Consider the following 18,762-nt stretch of genomic DNA (forward strand, 5'->3'; position numbering starts at 1 on the left):
GGGACTAAACACCTCCCTCTACAACTGGATCCTGCACTTGCTGACGGGCCACCTCAGGTGCCACGCCGATCCTCAACACGAGGGCCCCTAAGGGGTGTCTGCATAGTCAAAATCCTGTACTCCCTATTCACCCATGACTGCATGGCCCACCACGATTCCAACACCATCATTAAGTTTCCTGACGACACAATGGTGGTAGGCCTGATCACAGATGACGATGAGACAGCCTATAGGGAGGAGGTCAGAGACCTGGCAGTGTGGTGGCAGGACAACAACCTCTCCCTCAACATGATCAAGAAAAAGGAGATGATTGTGGATTGCAGGAAATGAAGGGCCGACCACACACCAATTCTCATCGACAGGGCTGTAGTGGAGCAGGTTGAGAGCTTCAAGTTCCTTGGTGTCCACATCACCAACAAACTATCATGGTCAAAAACACCAAGACAGTCCTGAAGAGGGCTCAACTATACCTATTCCCCCTCAGGATACTGAAAAGATTTGGCATCGGTTCTCAGATCTTCTAAAAGTTCTACAGCTGCACCATCGAGAGCATCTTGACTGTTTGTATCACCTCCTGGTATGGCAATTGCTCAGTCTCCGACCGCAAGGCGCTACAGAGGGTTGTGCATACAGCACAGTATATCACTGGGGCCAAACTTCCTGCCATCCAGGACCTTTATACCAGGCAGTGTCTGAGGAAGGCCCTAAAAATTACCAAAAAACTCCAGCCACCCTAGTCAAAGACTATTCTCTCTGCTTCCGCAAGGTAAGCAGTATTGGAGCGCCAAGTCTAGGTCCAAAAGGCTTCTCAACAACTTCTACCCCCAAGCCATAAGACTGATGCACAGCTCATCGAATGGCTACCTGGACTATTTGCATTGTCCCCCCCCTCCCCTTTTTTTACGCTGCTGCTACTCACTGTTTATTATTTAAGCATAGTCACTTACCCCCACCTTCATGGACATATTACCTCAATTACCTCGACTAACCTGTACCCCCGCTCATTGACTTGGTAGCGGTACCCCCTGACGAGCTCAGAGCGAGAATCTCCTTCTAGAGAGACATCAGGGATTGTAACATTTTCTGTTTCACGGAAACATGATTCTCTCGGGATATACTGTCCCCATCAATACAGCCAATTTGATTCTGAGTACATTGCACAGACAGGAATAAAGAACTGTCCGGGAAGAAGAAAGGCCGGAATGTATGTTTCATGATTAACTACTCATGGTGTAATTGTGATAACATACAGAACTCAAGTCGCTTTGTTCACCCAACCTAGAATACCTCACCATCAAATGCTGAGAGGATTACCTCCCAAGATAATTATCTTCGGTTATAGTCACAGACGTGTATATTCCCCCTCAAGCCGATACAACGACGCGCTCAAAGAACTACACCGGACTTTATGCAAACTGGAAACCAGCATTTATTGTTGCTGGGGATTTTAACAAAGCAAATTTGAGGAAAATACTATCGAAGTTCTACCAACACATGGACTGTAGTACTCACGCTAGAAACACTTCGCTGCTACTCAACTTTTCGAAATGCCTACAAAGGCCTTCCCACGCTCTCCCTTCGGCAAATCTGATCATGACTCCATTTTGCTCCCCCCTTCCTAAAGGCCGGAACTCAAAAAGGAAGTACCCATGCTAAGGTCTATTCAAAGCTGGTCTGACCAATTGGAATCCATGCTTCAAGATTGTTTGATCTTGCCGACTGGGATATGTTCTGGGTAGCATCTGAGAATAACATCGACGAATACATGGATAAGGTGACTGAGTTCAACAGGAAGTGTATAGGAGATGTTGTACCCACTGTAGCTATTTAAACCTACCCAAACCAGAAACCGTGGGTAGATGGCAGCATTCGTGCAAAACTGAAAGCGCGAACCACTGCATTTCACCATGACAAGGTGACTGGGAATATGACCAAATACAAATAGTGTAGTAATTCCCTCAGTAACACAATAAACATTGCAAAACGTCAGTAGAGACAAAGTGGAGTCACCCTTCAACGGCTTAGACACGAGACATACAGTACCAGTCAAAAGTTTGGACACACCTACTCATTCAAGGGCTTTTCTTTATTTTTTATTATTTTCTACATTGGTGAATAATAGTGAAATATGAAATGACACATATGGAATCATGTAGTAACCAAAAAAGTGCTAAACAAACCAAAATATATTTTATATTTTAGATTCTTCAAAGTAGCCACTTTTTGCCTTTGTGACAGCTTTGCACACTCTTGGCATTCTCTCAACCAGCTTCACCTGGAATGCTTTTCCAATAGTCTTAGAGGAGTTCCCAGATATACTGAGCACATGTTGGCTGCTTATCCTTCACTCTGTGGTCCAACTCATCCCAAACCATGTCAATTGGGTTGTGATCGGGTGATTGTGGAGGCTAGGTCATCTGAATCAGCACTCCATCACTCTCCTTCTTGTTCAAATAGCCCTTACACAGCCTGGAGTTGTGTTTGGTCATTGTCCTGTTGAAAAACAAATTATAGTCCCACTACGCCCAAACCAGATAGAATGGCAAATCGCTGCAGAATGCTGTGGTAGCCATGCTGGTTAAGTGTGCCTTGAATTCAAAATAAATCACAGACAGTGTCACCTGGAAAGCACCCCCACACCGTTACACCTCCTCCTCCATGCGTCAATGTGGGATCCACACATGTGGAGATCATCTATTCACCTACTCTGCGTCTCATAAAAACACGGCGGTTGGAACCAAAAATGTCTAAATGGGACTCATCAGACCAAAGGACAGATTTCCACCACTCCATTGCTCTTGTTTCTTGGCCCAAGCAATTATCTTCTTCTTATTGGTGTCCTTTAGTAGTGGTTTCTTTGCAGCAATTCGACCATGAAGGCCTGATTCATGCAGTCTCTTCTGAACAATTGACGTCGAGATGTGTCTGTTTCTTGAACTCTGTCAAGCATTTATTTGGGCTGCAATTTCTGGGGCTGGTAACTCTAATGAACTTATCCTCTGCAGCAGAAGTAACTCTGGGTCTTCCTTTCATGTGGCGCATGATGGTTTGAGCATTGCACTTGAAGAAACTTTAAAAGTTCTTGACAATTTCCGGATTCACTGACCTTCATGTCTTAAAGTAATGATTGACATTTGTTTCCTTTTGCTTATTTGAGCTGTTCTTGCCAAAATATGGACTCGGCACACCTGTTAATTGAAATATGGTTGAGGTGACAACCTCATGAAGCTGGTTGAGAGAATGCCAAGAGTGTGCAAAAATGTCATCAAGGCAAAGGGTGGCTACTTTGAAGAATCTCAAATATTAAATATGTTTAGATTTTTTGGTTACTACATAATTCCATATGTTTTATTTCATAGTTTTGATGTCTTCACTATTATTCTACAATGTAGAAAATAGTAAAAAATAAATACAAATCCTGGAATGAGTAGGTGTTTCCAAAGTTTTGTCTGGTACTATATGTGCCAGGGTCAATAGAAAATCATGGACTACAAACAGAAAACCAGCCACATCGTGGATCCCGACGTCTTGCTTCCAGACAAGCTAAACACCTTCGCCCGCTTTGAGGATAACACAGTGCCAACGATGTGGTCCGCTACCAAGGACTGTTGGCTCTCCTTCTCTGTGGCCGACTTGAGTAAGACATTTCAGCGTGTTAACTCTCACAATGCTGCCGGCCCAGACGGCATCCCTAGCTGCTTCCTTAGAGTATGCGCAGGACAGCAAGCTGGAGTGTCTACAGGCATATTCAAGGCATATTCAATCTCTCTCTATCCCAGTCTGCTGTCCCCACTTGCTCCAAGATGTCCACCCTTGTTCCTGTAACCAAGAAAGCAAAGGTAAATGAACTAAATTACTATTGCCCCCTAGCTCTCACTTCTGTCATCATGAAGTGCTTTGAGAGGCTAGGGTCATATCACCTCTACCTTAACTGACACCCTAGACCCACTTCAATTCGCTTACCGCCCAAATAGACCCACAGACAATGCAATCGCCATCACACTGCACACTGCCCTATCACATCTGGACAAGAGGAATACCTATGTAAGAATGCTTTTCAATGACTATAGCTCAGCATTCAACACCATAGAACCCTACAAGCTCGTCTTTAGGCTCGTGGACCAGGGTCTGAACCCCACACTGTGCAACTGGGTGCTGGATTTCGTGATAGGCCACCCCCAGGTGGTGAAGGTAGGAATCAACACCACAAGGGTGTGTGTTCAGCCCCTTCTGTACTCCCTGTTCACCAAAAACTGCATGGCCTCCAACTCAATCATCAAGTTTGCAGATAACACAACAGTAGTAATGATAAGACAGCCTACAGGGAGGAGGTGAGGGCCCTGGAAGAGTGGTGCCGGGAAAATAACCTCTCACTCCACGTCAAAAAAACAAAGGAGATGATCGTGGACTTCAGGAAACAGCAGAGGGAGTACACTTCTATCCACATCGACGGGACCGCAGTGGAGAAGGTGGAAAGTTTCAAGTTCCTCGGCGTACACATCACTGACGATCTGAAATGTTCCACCAGCGTGGTGAAGAAGGCGCAGCAGTGCCTCTTCAACCTCAGGAGGCTGAAGAAATTTGGTTTGGCCCCAAAAACCCTCACAAACTTTTACAGATGCACAATTGAGAGCATACTGTCGGGCTGTATCAATGCCAGGTACGGCATCTGCACTGCCCGCAACCGCAGAGGGTGGTGCAGTTTGCCCAATGCTTCACCAGGGGCAAACTACCTGCCCTCCAAGACACCTACAGCACCTGGTGTCACAAGAAGGCCAAAAATATAATTTAGGGCATCAACTACCTGAGCCACGGTCTGTTCAACCCGTTATCATCCAGAAGGTGAGGTCAGTACAGGTGCATCAAAGCTGGGACCGAGAGACTGAAAAACATCTTCTCTCTCAAGGCCATCAGACTGTTAAATAGCCATCACTAGCCGGCTTCCACCCGGTTATGCAACCCTGCACCCAAGACGCTGATGCCCTATATACATAGACTTGGAATCATTGACCACTTTAATAATGGAACACTAATCACTTAATAATGTTTAAATAATGTTTACATGCAACACTAAAACAAACTCTTGGCATTGCCTGTGTATTCCTTAATGGCAGTATGTTGCCAAGTTTCACTTCTTCCAGAAATACCATGAAATGTTCAAAAGCCGGGAAGACCACAGATATTTTCATAGATTAGGGGTCTGTCGCAGACCGCGATGATGATCTAACAGGACATAGCAGTGACACACATTCAATCCAAAAGGAGAGATGCTGAAAAGCATGGTAGCATACAGTACCTGTATCACCAGAAGAAGCGGGATCTTTGGTGTCAGAGCATGAGAATGCATTTCCCAAACTTCTAATTCCCAACGAGATGTTCTATGCATTCTGCAAGCAGTGCAGTGAGTGTGGTTTAAACTATCGCTACCAAGTGTACAAAGATCGGCTACACAACTTCAATGAACCCTAGCAAACCGAAATTGGTTCAGAAAAAAAATCCCAGAACATTCTTCTGCTCGCATCAAATGTTCTCATAACACAAAAACTGTCCAGTCGTGCTAATGATTATAGAATGTTCGTATAAAACATTCATCTGATGTTGGAGGAACGTTGCTAGAATACATTTAATATGTTCTTTAAATGTTCCCAGAATGTTTCATTAGGTTGTGGGAACAATATGCATCACAAAATATATGTTCCCAAAACACAAAAAACTGTCCAGTTGTGCGGATGATTCTACAATGTTTATTTTAGGGTGCAAAAAACTTTCACCTGATGTTACAATAACATTCCCAAAGCACACTGTCTGTTCCCTAAAGGTAGCCAGAATGTTTCATGAGGTTATGGGAACAGTCTGGTGGAAACATTGTGGGGACATCATAAAACATATGTTGCCAAAACACAAAAACTGTTCTGCTGATGATTAATACAATGTTTCTTTTAGGGTGCAAAAAACATTTCCTGATGTTACAAGAACATTCTCAGAGCACATTTTTAGGTTCTTTAAATGTTCCTAAAACATTTTTTTAGGGAACATTGTGAGAATATGACAAGAGATGGGTTCCCAAAACACTAAAACTGTCCAGTGGTGCTGATAAAACATTCCTTTGATGTTGCAAAGATGTTGACAGAACAGCCTTTCTGAGTTATTTAATGGTGGTTCCTAGAACATTTAAATAGGTTGTGGGAACATAGTGGGTAAATTACAAGAGATATGTTCCCAAAACACGAAATACACTCAGTTGTGATGACATTCATACAGTGTTTAAGTTAGGTTGCACAGGACATTCCCTTGATGTAATAATGTTGACAGAACACCTGGTCTAAGTTCTTTAAAGGTTCCCAGAACATTAAATGTAGGTATGGGAGTTGTCTGGGATGTTGCAAGAATATTATTGTGAATGCACAGAGCATTCCCACAATGTTGCACAATGTTCAACAGTTTCCAAATAAGTCAGTTTTTATGACGTTCATTGCATATTTGTTTTAGATTTAACATAATATTACATTTATGTTTACGCAATATACATACATTTTACCTTGTCTTGCAGGTCCTAGAACATTTAGACAATGTAATATTTTAGTTTGACCTAACAGTAACACAACATTCTTAGCATGCAAATATGTGGCTCCTTAGGGCAGATTGGAATACATACCCATTATGTTTCTCTCCAGATTGAATGGAAATTCCCATTTGAGGACTGTATTGTAGGCCCACTACAAGGTGATATAGGCACACCACATTTGAATTAAATTAATGACATATGAACAGTATTTAATCATACATACACATCCATACTGTTTTTACACTTCAGATATTGGCAATCTGTACATGTGGGGTTGGAACCTGCAATGTTTGGATTCCCAAGCCAGGTCCTTTATCCTATGCACCACCAAGAAATGTGTACAGTGTTTCCTCCAACACATTGGTGCTTCTAGGTTAAGAAAGAATTGTGTCAGCAGTGCGGCTTGGTTGGGTCGTGTTTCGAAAGGATGCATGGCTCTTGACCTTCGCCTCTCCTGAGTCTGTACGGTAGTTGCACTGATAGGACAAGACTATAACTACCAATTGGATATCATGAAAAAGGGGTAATATTTTTTAAATAAAACATTGTGGAAAAATGTACTGTTCAGCTTTAAAAATATATATAATTCCTTCTTTGCGATACTTGATATGGTCCCTTCCTCCTGTCTTCTTTTATTTTCTTTGTACTCATGGGCATCAATACCTTGTTAATATGGGCCAATAAGTACAGTACACAGCATATAAAGAGGATGGGTGAAATGATGGTGAATCAGCCAGTTACCAGTATTTTCCGGGGTTAGTCTAGAAGGCAGAGGATTATAGACTTGGCTTGGGAACTAAACTGTTGCAGGTTCAAACCTGACATGTGCAGACTGTCAACATATAAAGTGTAAAAAAATGTTGTATGACTAAATGCTGTTCAAATATCACCTTGTACCGGGCCTACAATAAGGTCCTCAAAAGCAAATTCCCATTAAATCTAGAGAAACATAATGGGGATGTATTCCAATCTGCTTTATTAAGGAGCTACAAATTGGCTTGCTGAGAATTTTTTAATAATATTAGGTAAAACTTAAATCTATTTTCTAAATGTTCTTGGCATGTTCTGAGGACCTTTAAGAGAAGGTCAAATGTGTATTGCATGAGCATGAATGGAATATTATTTTAAACCTAAAACGCTATCCCTGCAAACAACAACAGTCGTTAGGACATCCCTGGCATGTCACGAAATGGTTGCCAGGAGGTTGAGTCATGGTTGGCCAGAGATTTAGTCTACTTCTCGGTTGGTTCTGGATACGTCCCCAAGGATGCTTTTAGGAGGTTATTGGGACATTGTGTCATGGTCCCCTGGAGGGTTTGTCTAGTTTGTCCCGGGGACATCCCTGGGGACGTTTTTAGGACTTTCTTGAGATGTTGTGTCATGGTCCCCTGAAGGTCCACTGAACGTTCTTGGGACATTGTATCACGGTCCCCTGGTGTTCACTGACATATTTGACACACTTTGACATTCATGATTACATTGTGATATTTATTCATACAGTAATTATTATTTATCATGTTCTCAACTGGAATTCAAACCCACAACCTCTTGGTTTAAGGCATTCAAATCTTCCTGCTACCGTGTCTGTATCAATGACTGATTTCACTTCAAAGTACATCTCAGCTCTGTTAAAAAATACACGGAAGAAAAACGCTTATATTTATCATAGTGATTCAGGAGTAACATTAAAACAGAATAATACAATGAAATTAAAATGGATGGCCCTCCCTTCAGCAAAATATATTTGACCTAAAACCTCCCTGATTGCTTGAAAATCAACAACAAGTGACCCTCCCCTGTACCCAAAATAATAATTGAAACTAAGTGGATAGCAGAGAACATGCCTAACGTTTACCCTAATTTCTTGATCAGATCAGAGTCTTAGATATGCAGTTTAAGAAATGTTTATTCATCCTGTAAACATTAAATGGCAATGCAGGAATTTTGATAGGGTACAGGGCTGTGTGCCAGAATGTTGTGGGTTCAGATACCACTGTGGATAAGAGTAGAGGCGGAAAGATCTCCTTTACAGTAAAAGCATTTCATGAATCGATTATTGTATTCGCAAGTACAAGAAGAAATTTCCTTCTATAAACATTTCATGCAAATCTACGTCCTTTTATATATTAGAGGAATCTTTTTTTATACCACACAAATTACTGACATTGCAGGCTAAGAATGGATAGAAAGATAGGCCTATGTGTTCATCTTATCATCATTTCCTGCTGATTGGCTGACAGCCGTGGTATATCAAACCATATACCACGGGTATGACAAAACATGCATTTTTACTGCTCTAGTTACGTCAGTAACCAGTTTATAATAGCAGTAAGGAATCTGGGGGGTTTGTGGTATATGGCCAATATACCACGGCTAAGGCCTATATCCAGGCACTCCTTGTTGCGTCGTGAATAAGAACAGCCCTTAGCCGTGGTATATAGTCTATATACCACAGCCCATAGTGCCTAATTATAGTGATACCATGTGGCCAATTGGCATGGTGTGGCATGAGAGGGGCCTTTGCCATGTTGCTAAATTACACAGTCCTGGGCCTTTTCATCTCATAGAGATTCACATTTTTTCACCAAAATGGCAGAAAAAGGAACATAATAATAATAAGAATAATGAACAGGAACAACTTCAAACAGCTTCGCTGCTTGAAACCCTAATTAAATGTAAAGTCATCATAATCCCTGCCAAATACACACACACCAGTTGATGGTGACTGTATTTGTTTTTGTGACAGGCTATGCTGCGGGGCTGTAGATGGATACTATTGGAGGTGATTGCAGCTCCGTGCGCGCGCCCGCACGCTCCATCGTCACAACACACACCGGAAAACAGCTGATGTCATTGAGAGAACGACACACTGCCACCGATAACCGGGAATATACACCCTTATCGCGTAAGTGATTTAAACATTTATCTGATTTGATGCTTCATTTACCTTGAAGCGATCGAATGAGAACGCGGAGGGTGTGAGTGTCGACGAAGGACTGCGTTGAATGTGTGTTTGCTTGTATCATTTCCAGGAAGTAAAACGGTGCATGCACAGGTTATGGCCAGTCCTTCCTTCCAAAACCGCATTTTTATTAGGTGCATATTATTATTCTTCACGTTTCGACAAGCGCTTTATTCGCTTCGAACAGAAACACATTACAACCGCTGAACATTACATATTGGATACAATAATACCGTGATTTTTGCATATTTTTTGTTGTTGATGTAGCTTGGTTCCTATCAGTTTCCATAGTAACCTTGGTGAAGAAGCAGATGTCATTCGGTCAATGTCTGAGGATTTCCAGTCTCAATATGGGCATGCATTACCAAATGAAAAAATCGGCAACATAATCTCTGTAATAGATTAAATACCTGCTACATTTGATGTAACCAATGCCAGCCAGGTTGCACCTTGCATTGAAGATGGATGCTGACACGACTATTTTTGTGTATGTACATTTGATTGATATTATATTGTTTTTATCAGTCATGGAAGGAAACCATACACTGGACATCCTTTATAATAGTGCCATGGTCTTTGAAATGGATGTGCATGTCGGAAGCTGTTTTAACACTGTGTGAAAATGCAATTATTGTAGTCGCTAGGCCTCTTCTGTAAGTGTTATCTTCAATTCCTCATGTGTACGCACGCTATTCCCCATTGCCTTCAGAAGTTAATGGAATACCATATCAAATGTATACTTTGCTTGCATGTTTGTTTGAAGTGTTTTTTTTTTTGTCTCAAAGTCTTAATTGGCTGATTTTGATTGCACAACTTTTTCTATGGCACCACTGCAGATCTTGTGGATGGAATTGCTTTTGTCATTTCCCAATGAACGAAATAGGTCCTTAAATGCAAGTCAGTCACATCAAACACTTTCTTGGACAATGGATTCAATTGATTGCATTTGCATTTGAAATTGACTTTGGAAAGTGGTTGGCAACACTTTACTTTAGGTTGTCTTTAGTTATTCTACTTTCAGCCAAACAGTCATTTCTCAAATGCAAAATACACACTTTACTGTGCACTATTTTAACACAGTTGCAGCCGACAGTATTTTTGTTGTGACAACACGTCAGTGGCGTCTGTCTTCCGTTTACACACAGGTGTTCGGAGACACGTAGAGTGACTACCTGTGCTAATTAGCTGTCTTTCGTTTGTTTTCTGTAAACAACCGCCATTACATGGAAATATGGCCGTGTGGAAACCGTAACCCTATAAAGGTGTGTATCAATTTAGCCTTTCGGATTGTTTTTATTATTTGGGAAGATAAGGTCCTTATGCTTCCAAAATCGTACCGCAAGTGACGCATGTTAATGTTCTGATCAAATCAAAATGTATTGGTCACATACACGTGTTCAGCAGATGTTATTGTGGGTGTAGCGAAATGCTTGTGTTTCTAGCTCGGACAGTGCAGTAATATCTAACACGTAATATCAAACAATTTCACAACATATACACACAAATCTAAGTAAAGGAATGGAATTAAGAATATATAAATATATGGATGAGCAATGTCAGAGCGGCATAGACTACCATGATGTGCTAGTGATGGCTATTTAACAGTCTGACGGCCTTGAGATAGAAGCTGTTTTTCAATTTCTCCCAGCTTGGATGTACATGTACTGACCTCGCCTTCTGGATGATAGCAGGGTGAACAGGCAGTGGCTCGGGTGGTTGTTGTCACAGGATGGCAAAAAAGATCATCAACGACATCTGGTTCTGTAGGTGTCCTGGAGGGCTGGTAGTTTTCCCCCTGTGATGCATTGGGAAGACCACACCACCCTCTGGAGAGCCCTGTGGTTGCGGTTGGTGAAGTTGTCATACCACGCGATGATACAGCCCAACAGGATGCTCTCAATTGTGTATCTGTTAAAGTTTGTGAGGTTTTAGGTGCCAAGCCAAATTTCGCTGTTGCGCCTTCTTCACCACACTGTCTTTGTGGGTGGACCATTTCAGTTTCTCAGTGATGTGTACGCAGAGGAACTTAAACCTTTCCACCTTCTCCACTGCGTTCCCCTTCGATGTGGATAGGGGGCTGCTCCCTTTTCTGTTTTCTGAGGTCCACGCTCATCTCCTTTGTTTTGTTGATGTTGAGTGAGAGGTTATTAGTCTTGTCATTGTTGGTAATCAAGCCTACTACTGTTGTGTCGTCTGCAAACTTGATGATTGAGTTGGAGGCGTGCTGGCCACGCAGTCATGGGTGAACATGGAGGATAGGAGGGGGCTGAGCACACACCCTTGTACAGCCCCAGTGTTGAGGATCAGCGAAGTGTAGGTGTTGTTTCTTACCTTCACCACCTAGGGGGGCGGCCCGTCGGGAAGTCCAGGACCCAGTTGCACAGGGCGGGGTTCACACCCAGGGCCTCGAGCTTAATGATGAGCTTGGAGGGAACTATGGTGTTGAATGCTGAGCTATAGTCAATGAACAGCATTCTTATATAGGTATTCCTCTTGTCCAGGTGGGATAGGGCAGTGTGCAGTAACGATGGCGATTACGTCGTCTGTGGATCTATTGAGGTGCTACAGGGCGTTAGTCATTTAGTTCCGTTACCAATGCTTTATTGGGTACAGGAGCAATGATGGCCATCTTAAAGCATGTGGGAACAGCAGACTGGGACAGGGAGGGATTGAATATGTCCGTAAACACACCAGCCAGCTTGTCTGCGCATGCTCTGAGGACACGGCTAGGGATGCCGTTTTGGCCTGCAACCTTGTGAATTCCCTGTACAGAAGACGCCTTCGTCCAATGACTCTTATGTGTATTGTAATGGAACTGAGAGTCATGATCAAAGGATAGGGCATGCAGGGCAAAACAGGGGTGTGCCATACTAAGGAAGCTAGTGTGGCACAGAGAGTTCGAATGATATAGTTACCTTGCCTGTGACCCGATTCAGGAAACTAGGCGTGTGTCGGAAGTCACAACTTCACAGAAGAGCTGTTTGAACATATAAAACATGTTTTTAGCATATCAAATTTGTTGTCAAATGAAAGCTTAGAGTCTATATTTTGGGGAAATGAAGGGATAGATATGTTTTTCAGAAAATGTCTTAAAAGGTAGAAATACATGAAAATGAGCCTCCCGAGTGGCGCAGCGGTCTAAGGCACTGCATCGCAGTGCTTGAGGCGTCACTACAGACCCGGGTTCGATCCTGTGCAGGGTCATGTTTCGACCTTCGTCTCTCCCGAGTCTGTAAGGGAGTTGCAGCGATGGAACAAGACTGTAACTACCAATTGGGGAGAGAAAGGGTTAAAAAGTTAAAAGAATATATACAGTACCAGTCAAAAGTTTTGACACACCTACTCATTCCAGGGTTTTTCTTTATTTTTACTATTTTCTACATTGTAGAATAATAGTGAAGACATCAAAACTATTAAATAACACATATGGAATCATGTAGTAACCAAAAAAGTGTTAAACAAATCAAAATATATTTTATATTTGAGATTCTTCAAAGGAGCCACCCTTTTCCTTGATGACAGCATTGCACAGTCTTGGCATACTCTCAACCAGTTTCATGAGGTAGTCACCTGGAATGCATTTCAATTAACAGGTGTGCCTCGTTAAAAGTTAATTTGCGGAATTTCTTTCCTTCTTAATGCGTTTCAGCCAATCAGTTATGTTGTGACAAGGTAGGGCGGTATACAGAAGATAGCCCTATTTGGTAAAAGACCAAGTCCATATTATGGCAAGAACAGCGAATAAGCAGAGAATCAACAATCCATCATTTCTTTAAGACATGAAGGTAAGTCAATCGGGAAAATGTCATGAAACATCAAGCGCTATGATGAAACTGTCTGATGTGGACCGCCACAGGATTGGAAGACTCAGAGTTAACTCTGCTGCAGAGGATAAGTTCATTGCCGTTAACTGCACCTCAGATTGCAGCCCAAATAAATGCTTCACAGAGTTCAAGTAACAGACAAATCTCAATGTCAGCTGTTCAGAGGAGACTGTGTGAATCAGGTCATCATGGTCTAACACCTCCAGGTTGTGTAAGGACTATTTGACCAAGAAGGAGGGTGATGGAGTGCTGCTTCAGATGACCTGGCCTCCACAATCACCCAACCTCAACCCAAATGAAATGGTTTGGGATGAGTTGGACTGCAGAGTGAAGAAAAAAAACATGAACAAAGTCTTACATGTCTCCCAAAACATTGTCAGGATTGGATCTTTATTAGAAAAAGGCAAAAATGTATGCATCAACAATGCCTAAATTTTGCTAAAAGCACACCACTATACATGACACTTAAACTATTTCAAGCAGAAACTCAAAACAAGTGTATAGTTTTAAGTAAGTATACCACCCTGCATCCCACTGTTGGCTTGCTTTTGAAGCTAAACAGGGTTGGTCCTGGTCGGTCCCTGGATGGGAGACCAGATGCTGCTGGAAGTGGTGTTGGAGGGCCAGTATGAGGGTCCCTTTCTTCTGGTCTAAAGAAAATATTCCAATGCCCCAGGGCAGTGATTGGGAACATTGCCCTCTGTAGGTTGCTGTCATCATGGTCACCTAATCATTCCCAGATTACAATTGTCTCATTACCCCCCTCCTCCTCCCCCCCACTCCTCTCCTGTAACTATTCCCCAGGTCATTGCTGTTAATGAGAATGTGTTCTCTCACAACTTAGCAGGTAAAATAACAATTTTAAAAAGCATCCAATAAGTGCTCAGCATATGTGGGAACTCCTTCAAGCTTGTTGGAAAAGCATTCCAGGTGAAGCTGGTCGAGAGAATGCCAAGAGTGTGCAAAGCTGTCATCAAGGCAAAGGGTGGAAACTCTAAAATATAAAATATATTTTGATTTGTGCAACTCTTTTTTTGTGGTTACTACATGATTCCATATGTGTTGTTTCATAGTTTTGATGTCTTCACTATTAGTCTGCATTGTATAATATAGTGAAAATAAAGAAAAAACCTCAAATTAGTAGGTGGGCCCAAACTTTTGACTGGTACTGTAAATAAATAAATCTATATATATATATATATATATATATATATATATACATAAAAACACAACAATGTTACAAAGGCCTCTGCCAACTATTATTAACATTTCTATTTAGTTTAGAATAAATTATTTGCCTACTGTAATGTTAAGAAAAATTGCCTAGTGTCTTGTCATGCTGTTAGCAACTACCCTTAAAGTATTCACACTTTTTTCAGCCTGAATTTAACATGGATTCAGTTGAGATGTGTCAATGGTTTACACATAATACCCCATCATGTGTAAGTGGAAATATACAGTGCCTTGCGAACGTATTCGGCCCCCTTGAACTTTGCGACCTTTTGCCACATTTCAGGCTTCAAACATAAAGATATAAAACTGTATTTTTTTGTGAAGAATCAACAACAAGTGGAATACAATCATGAAGTGGAACGACATTTATTGGATATTTCAAACTTTTTTAACAAATCAAAAACTGAAAAATTAGCCAATATTAGCCAGTTAGCTTGGGTGCTTGACTGCCGTTCAACATTCGGATCAACTCTACTCATTGGCCAGTGATTCCAGTGTGCGCTCTGAACGCTCCGAAAGCAAAACGCTTTGAATTTATGACCTGACAATCTGACGGCACAGTTGCAGTCACCAACTCTCTGGATAACATAAAAACAGTTCAGTGAGCTTTTCTCTAATTTGTGTCTGGAAGTAGCTAGCAAGTTAGCCAGTTAGCTTGGGTGCTTGACTGCTATTGTTTGTACAGAATGCTCGAATCAACCCTTAAAGAGATGGGTCGGGCTAAACCTCAAGAGAGTGTGAACGATACTGAATGGGTGTCGACAAGTTGGTACCAAAATATTCAAAGGCCATTTTCTCAAAAGTGAGGTTACAAGTTTGTCATCTTTCAAAGCAGAATTACTTTCCCATTGTTCCTCAAATGCAATGTATGCTATATCATTTTTAGCTCTTTGTCTGCTTTTATCCAATGTAAAAAACACAATTTCAAATTTTGCTACATAAGACTGAAAAAGGGCGGTCGGTAACATTTACAAATTCATAAAAAATGAACTGAAATGTGAGTCAATAAGTATTCAACACATTTTTTTATGACCGGAGTTAAACATTTGCTTAACAAGTCATTACAAAGATACAGCAGTCTTTCCTAACTCGGTTGCGGGAGAGGAAGGAAACCGCTCAGGGATTTCACCATGAGTCCAATGGTGACTTTAAAACTGTTACAGATATGAAAAACTGAGAATTGTTCAACAACATTGTCGTTACTCCACAATACTTATCTAAATGTCAGTGTGAAAAGAAGAAAGCCTTAACAGAATAAAAATATTAAAAATAAATTAACTTTGTCTACAAAGTGTTATGGTTGGGGCAAATCTAACACAACACATCACTCAACACACCACTCTTCATATTTTCAAGCATAGTGGTGGCTGCATAATGTTATGGGCATGCTTGTCAACAGCAAGGACTAAGGCGTTTTTTAGGATAAAAATAAACGAAATAGAGCTAAACACAGTGCCTAGCTCCAGTCCCATTCCCTAGGCGCTCTCATTTATTGACTTCTGTAACCGTAAAAACCTTGGTTTCATGCATGTTAACATTAGAAGCCTCCTCCCTAAGTTTGTTTTATTCACTGCTTTAGCACACTCTGCCAACCCGGGTGTCCTAGCCGTGTCTGAATCCTGGCTTAGGAAGACCACCAAAACCCTGAAATTTCCATCCCTAACTATAATATTTTCTGACAAGATAGAACTGCCAAAGGGGGCGGAGTTAGCCTGCAGAGTTCTGTCTTACTATCCAGATCTGTGCCCAAACAATTTGAGCTTCTAATCTTTAAAATCCACCCTTCCAGAAACATGTCTCTCACCGTTGCCGCTTGCTATAGACCACCTTCTGCCCCCAGCATATGTGCATTGATTCCTCCCCATCTATCTTTAGAGCTTGTGCTGATAGGTGACCTATACTGGGACATGCTTAACACCCTGGCCATCCTACAATCTAAGCTTGATTCCCTCAGTCTCACACAAATCCAGGTACAACCCCAAATCCGTAAACACGGGCACCCTCATAGATATCCTCCTAATCAACCTGCCCTCCAAATACACCTCTGATGTCTTCAACCAGGATCTCAGCGATCACTGCCTCATTGCCTGCGTCTGTAATACATTTACATTACATTTAAGTCATTTAGCAGACGCTCTTATCCAGAGCGACTTACAAATTGGTGCATTCACCTTATGACATCCAGTGGAACAGCCACTTTACAATAGTGCATCTAAATCTTTTAAGGGGGGTGAGAAGGATTACTTTATCCTATCCTAGGTATTCCTTAAAGAGGTGGGGTTTCAGGTGTCTCCGGAAGGTGGTGATTGACTCCGCTGTCCTGGCGTCGTGAGGGAGTGTGTTCCACCATTGGGGAGCCAGAGCAGCGAACAGTTTTGACTGGGCTGAGCGGGAACTGTACTTCCTCAATGGTAGGAAGGCGAGCAGGCCAGAGGTGGATGAACGCAGTGCCCTTGTTTGGGTGTAGGGCCTGATCAGAGCCTGGAGGTACTGAGGTGCCGTTCCCCTCACAGCTCCGTAGGCAAGCACCATGGTCTTGTAGCGGATGCGAGCTTCAACTGGAAGCCAGTGGAGAGAGCGGAGGAGCGGGGTGACGTGAGAGAACTTGGGAAGGTTGAACACCAGACGGGCTGCGGCGTTCTGGATGAGTTGTAGGGGTTTAATGGCACAGGCAGGGAGCCCAGCCAACAGCGAGTTGCAGTAATCCAGACGGGAGATGACAAGTGCCTGGATTAGGACCTGCGCAGCTTCCTGTGTGAGGCAGGGTCGTACTCTGCGGATGTTGTAGAGCATGAACCTACAGGAACGGGCCACCGCCTTGATGTTAGTTGAGAACGACAGGGTGTTGTCCAGGATCACGCCAAGGTTCTTAGCGCTCTGGGAGGAGGACACAATGGAGTTGTCAACCGTGATGGCGAGATCATGGAACGGGCAGTCCTTCCCCGGGAGGAAGAGCAGCTCCGTCTTGCCGAGGTTCAGCTTGAGGTGGTGATCCGTCATCCACACTGATATGTCTGCCAGACATGCAGAGATGCGATTCACCACCTGGTCATCAGAAGGAGGAAAGTCCCTAAAATCGGTCCCTAAAACACTTCAGCGAGCAGGCCTTTCTAATCGACCTGGCCCGGGTATCCTGGAAGGATATTGACCTAATTCCGATAGTAGAGGATGCCTGGCTGTTCTTTAATAACCTCTTACAGCTCCCCCCCCTACTTTGTGCAATTACATACCCAAATCTAACAGCCTGTAACTCAGGCACAGAACCAAGGATATGCATATTTGTGGTACCATTTGAAAGAAAACACTCTGAAGTGTGAATTGAATGTAGGAGAATATAACACAATAGATCTGGTTTAGATAAAACAATGAAAAAAAACCATACGTTTTTTATTTTTATTTTTGTATCATCATCTTTAAAATGAACAAGATAAAACAAACATTCAGATAGGATGATGGGGACAATTTCAGTGAAAGATATAAGAGGGCAACAGTACTTGTGCAAAGTTTCAGAATGATAACTTACAAAATGAGTGTGCAATACATGACATTTATCATGAAGTCACCCAGTTGTCCCACACAAGTAGCCCAAATGTACCCAAGTGACCAAATTGGTGAAGGTATACATTTTGAAACAAATAACTATATACAAAATACCAAAATGGTATTCTAACACACCCCCTGCAAAAAATTTAGAGAAATAAAATGGAAAAAACAATATGAAAATTATTATTATTTTATTAAAAAATATGAAAAAATATACACTGCTCAAAAAAATAAAGGGAACACTGAAACAACACAATGTAACTCCAAGTCAATCACACTTCTGTGAAATAAAACTGTCCACTTAGGAAGCAACACTGATTGACAATACATTTCACATGCTGTTGTGCAAATGGAATAGACAACAGGTGGGAATTATAGGCAATTAGCAAGACACCCCCAATAAAGGAGTGGTTCTGCAGGTGGGGACCACTTCTCAGTTCCTATGCTTCCTGGCTGATGTTTTGGTCACTTTTTAATGCTAGCGGTGTTTTCATTCTAGTGGTAGCATGAGACGGAGTCTACAACCCACACAAGTGGCTCAGGTAGTGCAGCTCATCCAGGATGACACATCAATGCGAGCTGTGGCAAGAAGGTTTGCTGTTTCTGTCAGCGTAGTGTCCAGAGCATGGAGGCGC

At 42.2% G+C, this 18,762-nt stretch overlaps 1 protein-coding gene across 5 annotated transcripts in view; it reads left to right on the top strand.

Moving 5' to 3' along the window:
- Window positions 1-9,332: 9,332 nt before the first annotated feature.
- Window positions 9,333-18,762, top strand: part of nalcn (sodium leak channel, non-selective) — a 267,054-nt gene continuing 257,624 nt past the window's right edge. For all 5 annotated transcript variants that reach the window (XR_008139651.1, XM_052521864.1, XM_052521866.1 and 2 more), the window contains exon 1: window positions 9,333-9,470. The gene's annotated coding sequence lies outside the window, so the exon portion shown is untranslated. The remainder of the gene's footprint in view (window positions 9,471-18,762) is intronic.

The sequence above is a fragment of the Oncorhynchus keta genome, chromosome 7 (genome assembly GCF_023373465.1).
Source record: "Oncorhynchus keta strain PuntledgeMale-10-30-2019 chromosome 7, Oket_V2, whole genome shotgun sequence".
Lineage (NCBI taxonomy): Eukaryota > Metazoa > Chordata > Actinopteri > Salmoniformes > Salmonidae > Oncorhynchus > Oncorhynchus keta.